The sequence below is a fragment of the Melozone crissalis genome, unplaced genomic scaffold (assembly GCF_028551555.1).
Source record: "Melozone crissalis strain CALT ecotype California unplaced genomic scaffold, PUWL_Pcris_2 ptg000034l_1, whole genome shotgun sequence".
NCBI lineage: Eukaryota > Metazoa > Chordata > Aves > Passeriformes > Passerellidae > Melozone > Melozone crissalis.
The window spans coordinates 4,616,363-4,627,915 of NW_026535812.1; the positions used below are offsets into that span (position 1 = coordinate 4,616,363).

Below are 11,553 nucleotides of genomic sequence, written 5' to 3' on the forward strand. Positions count from 1 at the left end.
GAGCACCTCACTGTGTGCCACCCTCAAATAATGATTTCTGCTGAAGGAAATGTGTCACAGGCTGTTCTCCTTAGAGGAAGATCTTCCACAAGGAAAGAGGTGTGTGTATGGGGGGGAAAATCTCACCTTTCCTCCCACATTCAGTGCAACATACTGTGCATGGGCAAAAACACATTTAGAGGGTGCCAGGAAGGTTATTTCAACCTCCTGCTCCCACCAGCACATCAACCATCCATGTCCCATCCCATACCTTTTCTTCAATGAGGCTATGGAGTGTGGGTAGAGAGGGGTTTGCAGGAATTACTTCAGGTCTGTTCTGTCTACTAACTTGCCCAAAAATGCAATCTCACATTAAAAAATAAATTAAAAATCCACTTGTCATGGAGATGTGTGTAAAATGGCTCCCCTACAAGCCAGGTGCAGGAATTTTTGGTAGCTGAGGGGAATGGAGACAGAAGAAGGTACCCAACCCCTTGACAAACTTAACTTACCACTCCCCCTCAAGAAACCTGTATTTTGGCAGCATTATAGGCCCCAATTTCATGATTTGATGGAATAAAGGAAAAAGAAGCCTCCCAAAGACAGCACCAAAGGGAGACAGGGTAAAGGATTGGGCAGTGTGTCGTTTCCATGGCTTATCAGACTGGCAGCTCGTATCACCAGTCTGAGGGAGGACACAAATGGGACCAGCAAAAACATCAAACACACAGAGAGATAAAAGTAACACTGAACTGGTTTGGGGCTTGTTTTTTTGGAACATGTGTTCACCCATGTGAAGGCAAGGCTGAGGAGTTAAGAAGCTTTCCATGATCACTTCAGCCCAGAGCTCTTGGAGAAGGGAAAGAAAAGTGCACCTTAAAGTACTGGAGCAAAAAAGCTGGTCTTTCCTGGCACAGCCACCCTCGGCTGAGCTGGGATTTTGAAAGCATTTCTTCTGGCCTATTCGTATTTTCTGTTGTTATAACAGAGCCCTATTTTTCCTGCCAGAAACCAAAAGCCTTATTTGGAAAGCAACCCAAGTATGTTCCAATGAGTGTGTGCTGTGATTTTATTTCCTGTTAAATATAACTCCAGATTTCTAAAACTGTACAAATAAGCACCCTTTTTGTACTCTGGGTGCTTATCCCACACCCTCAAGTCAGAGAACACCACAAAAGAGCTACCCCTGAAAGCATCCATTGCAGCACATCCCTTGCCAGTGGCATTAAGAGAAAAGGGTTGGGGGTATACTTTGCATCACACTAGAAAAAGTAAGCAAAAGAGGATTCAGGATGCAGGGCACTTGTATGGCAGGGAGTACTGAGGGTCCCAGCCAAAGCAGGATACGTGTCTGAGCTCCACAGCTGTGGCAAGCCAGGGGATCTTCCAACAGAACATTGGCATTTCTACAGAAAAGCTCTGTTAAACTGAAGTTTGGAGTCAAACTATATGGATAGTTCTGCTAAGAGAATAAAAAAAGTTTCATCATAAGAAATGATTGAACATGAGCCCACATTGCTTATGTCTCTGACTTTGAGATTAGTTTTTACCTATTTGCCATGAGGAAGAAAAGTTTCAGGGATGTGCAAATCAGACACCTATCTTCCTCATTCACGTCAGTGCTGGGAAGAGATGATTCTGTAGGCTAAATTCTGCCCCTTGGCTGTACTTAATGCAGCTCCACCATCTTCAGAGGCCCACTGTAAATACCCAGTTAGAGAATTATAGGTAGAAAGAGAAAAGTCTACCCAAGCCTAGACACTAATCCCAGCTCCAACCACTTAGTGATGCTGTGAAGAAGAGAGGGTGGTGGAAGGAAGATGAGTGACTGTGTGTGTTTGTCTCACACAGATGTGACTGGTATAAAATATAGGGTCCCAGGTAGGTGCAACACCACTTGCCTTTCTCCTGGTAACCTACATTGTTTATTGAGGGCAATGCTCTTGCAGGAACAGAAGAGCTGACTGGATATGGAAGGAAAATGCCAAACCTCAGCAGGGCACTCAGGCAAATATGGGTCTTTAAAAGACTTATTTCATGGGCACTCTGACAGTAAAATTATGTAACCATCAGCTAGCAAAGAATATAGACACTGCCCTTCCTGGGCTATGCCAGGGTGCTCTGTAACAAGGGGCATGCAGAATAGGCAGGAAGAACAGGAGCAACTTACTGGTGTGACAGAGTTTTAGACTGAACAAGGAGCACCAGGCTTCTGACTGCAGAGGAAGCTGTGACAGAGGAAAAGCTGCTGGCTTTACACAGGGACACTGAGAAAATGAGATTTAATGGAAAAAAACCCCCAAAAAACGCAGTAAAGAGACTCAAGCTCTGCTCTTGGATTTGCTGCAGATTTGGTGAATTGACCAGCAAATGGTCTTGGTTGGCCTGGCTGTACACACACACACACACAGCATCTTGATTTTCTCTTGATTTTCTCTGTGGACTCATTATTTCATTTCAAGTTGTTCAGAATGCTGTGATCCTTGGATGTCAGGTGCTGTGACAAAACAAATGCCTTTTCAGAGATGAGAAAGAAGAAAAAAAAATAAAAATCAATGGACACTTTAATAAAATCAATTCAAAAGCAAAGCAGAAGGAAGCCACAGAGGACCAATCTGAGTCTGCCCTTCCACTTGCACTGTGAGAGAAATCTGATTTAACATAAACATGGCTTTCAAGAAGTTGCTAAGGAGTAGAAGCAAATTTCAGGCTCCTGGCCTTGGGGAGCCAATAAACATTTTCATGAGGAATAAACATGAGGGATAAAGTAAAATACAGTATCTTCCAGTTTCACAGTAAAGCAAAACACTGGTTTTACTCAAAACGGAAAAAGTGATTCAGAAAACAAAGATTCCAAATATATTGCCTGGAAAGTGGGAACAGCACAAAAATCACAGAAATTCAGAATATCTGGCAACACATGGAGGTCAGAGACTCTGGGGCCTGCTCAAAGCAGGGTCAGACCAGGGCATTCAGGGCTTTCCTCACTCAGGTCTTGAAAACCTTCTTAGCTGCACAAACTTTCTGGGCAACCTATTCCAACACCTGACTATCCTTACAGTGAAAAAAGGTTTCTTACTTGCAGTTAGAATTTCAATGTTGGCTTTTTATGCTGATGTGAACTTGCTTTTTAGTTTAAATTACCAGCACACTGTGTGCTTATCACTCCCAGGTGCTTTCAGAGTGGTGCTGCAGCACTGCTTGCCATTCTACACTGCAGAGGAACAAAAATCTTCCACAATCAGTGAGCTGAGAGGTGCTTTCCGAAGCCTGCTAATATCCCAGCTACCCAAGAAATGAGCATTTTGGAGATACTGCAGAACAAAGCATGCACTATTTTTTTTTTCCTGTTCTTCAAATGGAAACTTTTACTTTGCTCTCCTTTGGCCACTGGGTTGAAGTTCTTTTGTTTACCTTTCAGTGTCTCCTGATCTCCCTCCATTGGCCACTGCAATATAAAATGAACACGTGGCATTTTTTTTTAAAGAAATGCTGCCAGCAGCTCTCATCCACTCTACATCACCTAGCTTGAAAAGGAAAGGAATTTGCAAGGCCTGAACTTACCTTTTTACTATATTAACTGTCCTATACGTAGAAAATATGAAGTCAACTATGTCCCTGAGCCCAAACCTGTCACCAGACCCACTAAGACCCTCCTCCAGGTACTCTTAACCTAATATTTTGCAGGGCAGAATTTAAATACTTGCTTACAGCAGTTTATAAAGACAACAACAACCACTTTTCATATTGATTGGATAAATATATACAGAAAATAATGAAAAAAGAACAGTGGCAAACTAAATGAGACCTCCCCAGTGCCGCTTTTCAGGGGAGGAGCAGAAAAATTGCAACTTAAGCAAAAATGTAAACAGACATTTGGTTTTGTCCACTCTGTTTGGGTTCCAGTTCTTTTTAATCTTGCTTAGCTACTTTGATTTGAGGTATTATATTAAAAAACCTCAGCAAAGATGTTCAAGGCTCCTTGAAAGATTTTAAAGATTCCTTAGTTCATAATGTTTATTGGATAACGAAGAGAAGAGAATGCCAGAGCTCCATTTTTATAAACTTCTATGTGCTCTGGTATGTTTTGCTCTGAATTCCAGTTTCCCAAGTCACATGGCTTCACGAGACTCTCTAATTCTGTAAATTTTATTTTTCTTTATTTCTATCTTTCAGTTGAAACAAGCAGCTTGAAATTACAACTCAGAAAAGTCAGCATTATTATGACAAACAAAACACTTGAAAGAATAAAAGCCTGAAACTTGCAGGGAGGCTAGTGCTTGCTTTGGAGCAGGACAGAACTATTTAAAAATGAAAAAAACCCACCTTCAGTTTGGCAACAATTCCTCTGAAAAAGCATTAAAGTAAATATCTGATTCCAACTGGAAAAGCAATGATTTCCACTTTGGAAAAGCAATGCTCAGACCCTCACTATTTAAGCACTGCCTTCCCTTTGTCCTATTCATAGCACATGCAACAGGGGCTCAGCATATCCACAGACAAGCACTAATTCCTAATCTCTACTAGGCCAAGCAAAAGGCTCTTCATGTGTTAGACAGAATTACATCACAGTGATCTAAACTGACAGTGAAAAACCCAGACAGTCTTCCCTTCCAAATTTGCAAGGCCACTCTAAGCCTGCTATGAAAGGAGAGAAAGACAGATAGGGAGAACTCAGAGTAAAACTATTCCCCCTAATTGTTACAAATAATATTATTTTACAGTTAAAACCCCTTTTCATAACTGAAGCATTCCCAGTTCTACCCTGCTCATCTTTGGGCTGAACTGGGACAGGACATGAACCATTTTGGGTACAATTTTTTTGTTTTGACACCTCATGCTGCTCACTCCTCCACCCACTTGGAATGGTGTCCTGAGCAAGATGAGTTTTCAAATAAAATAGAGGGGTAATGTTTCCTAAATTTGCAAGAACTTCTAACCTTCTGTAAATACTCACTGCTTGCTCTCATTTTACCCACAGCTATGCTGCAAGCAACAGAGCCATCTACTCAGGATTTTAATTTAATGAAACTATTTATAAGAAACTTTTAAACTTCTTCAATGCTACATAGCCAGCTCTACTTTTAAGCAACAGTCATACACCTACAACTTGCTATTCTCCAGACATTCCAAGGGTCCTTGTAAGACCAAACACCTGAATCCCAGCACACTGCACCAACTCCTGAAGTATTCACTTTGAAAACAAAGGCATATGCACTAGCAGGTCAACCATAATATATTCCCATTCCCACTCTAACCCTGCCTGCTCTGAGAGTTTTCTTTCCAGTTTTTCTTTCAACTGCTCCAGCACAGGTTTACATTCAACTTTATCACTGGCACAGAGATAAGAGCAAACTTACTTTCTCCTGAGCAATGGAAACTGCTGGGGACTGCTGTACAAACAACAGGACACTGCTCTCCTCTTTCAGAAATGTGGGAGTCAGGCAGTCCAATCATCTCCAGTGCCCACTGGAGACACAAAAATGCCCCCCAGCTTCTGGGGCAAGCAGTAACAAGCCCACTGCAATCACTCCTGGCCTGCCCCCCCAAAGTGGCTTTCCCTGGCTTGGCCTTTGTCCCTGCCAGTAAGGAAATGTTAATTCCATACTCTCTTCCTTTTTTCTAATTCAACCCATGTACCCATCCCATGCCTGAGGTTCATTTTCTGGCCACATAGCCTGCCCTTGGTTTGTTTGTCGCTCATCTTTGGCAAATATCCAGCTTATTTTGTGAAATATTCAGTTCAATTCCCAGTGCCATAAATGCAGGGATAGACAAAAACACAGGACTACAAAAAAGCAGAAGAGAAGAAGCAAGTGATGTTATAGCAGGTGGTACCACCTGAATCCAGCTCTGGCCATCAAGACAGTCAGTGTTCCTCTGAAAAAAGCCTCTGCAGATTTTTACAGCAACCTGCAGTAAAACCTTTGAAATACCAGGCAACCAAAACCAGCATGGGTGGGGAAAAGGGGCAGGGGAGTGATGCCCATGCTGTGTGCCAATACCTGGAACCAAGCCTGAGATCTGAATGATGTAAGGAGATTATTTGTTATCCAATCCCTGATGAGAAACATGCCAGAGGTTACCTTTGTGACAGTCAGCCATACCTGCCTCGTGGTATTTACTGGGAGATATGATACCAGTAACCTTCCTTTGAGATAGACCTCAACAAGCAGCTATCAATTCAATAACAGAGAGAAGGCTGGGTCCTGCCTCCTCCAAACAGGATTGCAATAGTCATAACACAAAGGGTTCCAAGTCTTTCCTCCTTAAATTCCAGTTATTTGCTGGGATGTTGCTGAATTCAGAGCACACAATTATCAATTACCATGATATGAGGACTCCCAGAGACTTTTCTTCACAAGTATTTCTCTTGCAGGTAAAAGATGTGGCATACACACAAGTTATATATGTGTGGATACTTTTACCAGAATCACACTGACAAGCTCTTTATAGAATTCTGTTTCTTGGTTTTGCTTTGTTTCCATATTTGAGGGTTTTTTTGTTGTTGGGGTCTTTTATTCAGGGGGGAGGGATTGGGTGTGTCTCTTTTCTTTTATCAATGCAAAATAAATCTATTTGTTCCATCCCCAAACTTCTCCCAAGTGGTTCTCTCATCACTGAAAAATTGTCAATAAAACAGCAAAACTGTTGCTGGAAAACAGCTCCAGACACTGCTGTGGGGTGTAAGAGAATCTGGTACTACTTCCATTCTGCATCAACAAGTAAATCCATTTTATTTTGCAATTAAATTAAACAACATCATTTAAGGGAGGTCACAAATATGCCTGTGCTATTCAATCCCCTCAAAGGCAAAACTTTTCCTGTGAGTCACCATTTCTTTGTGTCTTGCAGCTACTGAACCAATCCCTTCCCTTCTAGTGCTGTTTTTCCACTGAAGTTAAACTTGTTATGACTTCCTCTAGATGAGCCTTTTGTGGTTTATATTTTCTCTTAGGTTTCTCCCTGGTTTTTTTTTTTTCTGCCTGCTGCTTTGCAAGTGCTTTTTTTGTGTCTCTAGCTGGACATAACTCCTTGCTTCAACCCCTGCTTCCCTTGTGCCTCAGCACAGGCAGCTCCCCCAGGCCAGGCAGCTGTGGCCAAGGTCAGCCCTCTGCACCAAGGAGTGCTTACGTGTACTTCAGCTACTCACGTGCTAATATAGCCAGAAATAAGTTGTAAAATATTAGTAGGTATCACTGAGGCTTGAGAGATCTACCAGATGCAAGATTCAACAATATAGAAACAGTAGTGAGAGACAAGTGAAGTCTAGCAGCAGGATTAAAGAGAAGTATCTGTATTATATGGCAGCTGCCAGAAGTGACTCCTGTACTTCTGCAAGATTGTTGGGAAATATCAGAGGTTGTGCAGGTAGAAACACCACAGATCATCACCTAAATGAAGGGCAAATTAAGTATTTCAGCTTTAACACACCTTTTTTATGAAAAACTCAGAACACTAATCACAGCCTCATTACTCCTCCTTGTTGCAATTAAAACCTTAAACACATAAATCCTTTAGCAACTCAGTTTTTCCCCTCGCTTTGGCTGGAAATTTTCCTCCCCATGTATTGATACATCTTTTTCCAGCCTGACTTTGTGATTTCCTCCCACTGAAGTCACACTATGAGTGCACAGAAGGAAGATCTGGAAAAACATCACTAAACTCATTAGGCATTCAGAACTTATCATTTAAGATGAGAATGCAAATCACAAGATTTTAATAGACTGTTTATATCCTAAAAATCTGCTTACTTTTAAAGCTAAAGGGCAAATAAATACAAATATAAATATAAATGCAAATTTCTCAGGTGTAATTCCACATCCAGGATAAGCTAGTAACCCAAAATTGTTCTTCTAAAGCTAGGAATTTCTAAAATGGAAAGAGCTCTTGAAACAATACTAGATTCTTGACTAAATCACCAGTCCAGCATGAACATCTGGAGGCCAGAGACCATCTCCAGGTGTGCTGAGTCCTCTGCAATCCCTTCCCCAAGAGGCTCTCTTGACCAGGGCCCTCCCTCCCACTCCAAATGCAGCCTCACAGGCCACAATCAACACCACACACCCTGCAGGAAAGGCTTCTAGAGCAAAGGCCTAGAAAAAAAAATCAGTAAAATAAAAAAACAAGAGCAAAACCCAACAAGCTACACAGTAGCATTCTGCTTTCAAAGGTAGGGTTATTAGGAAGAGGAACAGAGACTTAATCCTGCAGCTGGGTTTTATTTTCCTGTCTCTTCTTTATCTGTTTTCATATTTTAATACAGTAACACCTACTTAATTTCTGCACAGACTCATGCTGCAGAAGTTCTCCCAGCACCATGCTCCTGGACAAGTCAGGCTTGTTACCTCCTGGGTGAACACACCTTTCTCAGCCTGCCTTAAAAACCCTGTTGCAATTGCTTCAGTGGTGCACAGAATCCCAGAATCACAGATTGGTTTGGGGTGGAAGGAACCTTGACCACCATCCAATTCCATCCCATGTGATGGAAGGGAACCTTCCACTAGGCCAGGCTGCTCCAAGTCCTGTCCAACCTGGCCAAAAACATTTCCAGGGATGGGGAAGCCTCCCCTATTCTGAATATCTTTGTCAAAACTGTAACAACATTCACCTAAGGGTTCAAAACACCCATGGGAACACTTGCCAGTCTCACTATTCCACTCTGAGCTTGATTTTGTAAGCTCTGCACAATACAGGCCTGAGGATTTCCTTCTGTAGAATTCTTGAATACAAAACAAAATTGAACCATTGTTGAGTGAATTTTTTTCAAAGAGAAACATTTTCACATAAATATGATACTGTACACAAACCGACCATTAAATTAACAAAACCCTCCCAGTTATGGTAAGAGAACCATTCATTAATTCACTCAGAAGGGAGGGTTTAGATTAGATATTGGGAAGCAGCATCAGTCACCATCCCTGGAAGGGTTTGAGATGTTTGGAGGTGGGAATGGTCAGTGCTGAACACAGCAGTGCTGGGGAAGGGTTGGACTTGATGATCTGGAAGTCTTTTCCATCCTAAATGATCCTGGGACTCTAACCACACACCTGCATTCAGTTTGAATGCTCTGGACTGGTCCCAGTGCCACTGCTGGCTACTCTGACCATCTGATTGGAGGAATTACCCAAATTTTCACAGCAGCACAACCCTAAGTGCATTTGTATCAGCTTAACAAGCTTCTGTATACAAAAAGAATCACATGCTTTGGAACAGGCAGTATCACCTGAAATACTGTAGCCAGTAAAACACCCCAATTTTCATCAAAAAGGTGCAAAGTGCACAGTTTGCCTTGTCTGGGATGGCTCCCACTCGGATAACAGCTATGGAAAGGCCAAGGTTACAAAGCTCTCTTCTAACAGACCATACTACCTTCAGAGGTAGCCTAATATTAATTGGGAAAAGAACAGCTACTTGACTAAGAATAACCTCCCCTAACCTACCAAAATCAAGTTATTACTGTTGCCATTAAGCTGTGCAACAACCAACAACAACATTATGATCCAATTCTAGTTCAAGGGGAAACCTCCTTCATCATCCCAGTCTAGGTAAGTGAGACTAATGAAAAAATAGGGAATAACCTTCAAAATCATAAGAAGAAATGCCATTTTTTCCCCACCCTATCAGGCAAAACTGGGGAAGAGAGGAAAAATAAGCCAACAGAAAAAAATCAGCTTAACTTGCAGCAAAGGAGACAGGAGTGTGTATCACACTACCAGCTGTGGACACAGCAGAATAAGCTACACAGAAAAACCCTGGAGCAATCTTTAACTGCTTCTTATAGAAGCTACTTGGGAAGCTGTCCTTTGAGAATGATCTGGACTAGCTTAGCAGCAGTGGCAAAGCTCAGGCTGGCAGGTGACACTGCCTCTGCCACCCTGCAGTCACATCCCACCAGTTACTGTTTCATATCTAGTGAGAGCTCTTCCTGTGCCTGTCATCCTGATCCCTGTAAAATTATACTGTGGACCTTTCTGAAAAAGGTTGTGTGGTTTTGCTGTGGATGGCTCTGCCTATGATTTGGGCCATGCTTTATGAAAATCCAGGTACAAATAGGAAGATTGGTTTTTTAACAGCTGGAATCTAAACAGGCAAATGGTTAGGAAAAAGGGTTAGAAAAACTGGAAGCTCCTACTCAAACACAAAGCTTTAGCAGATAGACAGATACACATCAGGGTATTGCTTCCTTTCCTGCTTCAGCTCTGATTCATGTTGCTTTACCACAGAGAGGGATGCCAAGCCTACATATGAAATAATACACGAAACACCACTTCCAATTCAGGTTTGGGGGAAAAACCCCAACACAAATCTACTATTTGTTGTCTTCTAACTGAAGACAGTTGTCAGAATAGAACCAGTAGGAAAAATGGAGAATAAATCACCAGGCAGATGCTTCACCTGCCTTACTGAACAGAAGAGATGTGACAAAGCAATGCAGCACATATGAGTGTGCAGATTTTTTTCTCTGCCATTACACAACAGGATAAGACAAGAAATTATTCTTCAAACACCTTGGGACTGAATGTCACCAATCTTAACTTCACAAGCACAGAACGGAGAGTGTTTCGAATTCTGAATTTAGCGAATTCAAAGCTCTTGCTTCATCTTACAAGTTAACTGATCTCTATATTACCAATATTCCCAGCACAATCTCCTCTCCTGTTTCTTGTCTCTCACTGGAAGAAATTATGAAACCTCCCCTACTGTTTGGGGAAAGCCATCACGGGAAACGCTATTTATCATGTGCCATTTCACCTATAGCTCAAGAATCATCAGCGCCCTATGCTTAACCCTCTTCGGGGCTGCTGGATCATCCCGGTCTATAAATAACCCGAAATAAAAGCACACTGCAGGCACAGAGAGCAGGTCAGCAGAGGCTGAATTTCCGCTGCTATCATGCCCAGAGGCGGCTGACGCTACCTGCAGTGTCACAGGTGAGGCCACAGCCCTCCCTCACCGCGGCCCTTGGCGCATCCTCAGCCCTGGGGAGCACCGGGGATGGAGCCCGCTGCCCTTGGGGAGGGAGGACACAAGGCAGGTCGAAGGCGGGGGAAGCGATCGCTCCCTCCGCCGCATCCCCTGAGCGCGGCAGGGCCCGGCCACAGCCGGTGCCCGCAGGGGAAGGGAGCGGGACATGACTCATGGCTTTTGTCCGCCCGCGGGCGGCGCTGCCGGCGGAGCGGGGCCCCGGGGTGGCGGAGCGGGACCCCGGCTCGGTGCGGGGTGCGCGGCCGGCACGTGGCCCGCGCTGCGCCAATGGCAGCGACCGCGACCATAGAGCGGGGCCGGGCGCTCCTGCACATCCCGCCCGCCGCCCTTCTCGCCGCTGCCGCCATCTTGCTGCAGGCAAAGGAAGGAGCCCGGTCACAGCGCCGGGCCCGCGCCTTCTTCCCGCTCACCGGAGGCGCTCCCGACCCCGCCCTCCCGCGCCGGGCCCGCGGTTACCTCTAGTCTGCCCGCAGCGAAGCCTAGGCTGGGTACGAGGCCGACGGCCCGGCCGCCATCTTGGTGCAGCAGAGGGGATGTGCGTGACCTACAACATGCGGGCGGCCCCGCCCCGTCCCAGCGGGTTGC

General features: G+C 43.9%; 1 protein-coding gene across 1 annotated transcript in view; it reads right to left on the reverse strand.

The window, feature by feature from the left end:
* The window catches only part of HDLBP (high density lipoprotein binding protein), a 37,469-nt gene extending 25,939 nt beyond the window's left edge, over positions 1 to 11,530 (reverse strand). The window contains exon 1 of the mRNA XM_054282288.1: positions 11,425 to 11,530. The gene's annotated coding sequence lies outside the window, so the exon portion shown is untranslated. The remainder of the gene's footprint in view (positions 1 to 11,424) is intronic.
* Between the last annotated feature and the right edge of the window lie 23 nt (positions 11,531 to 11,553).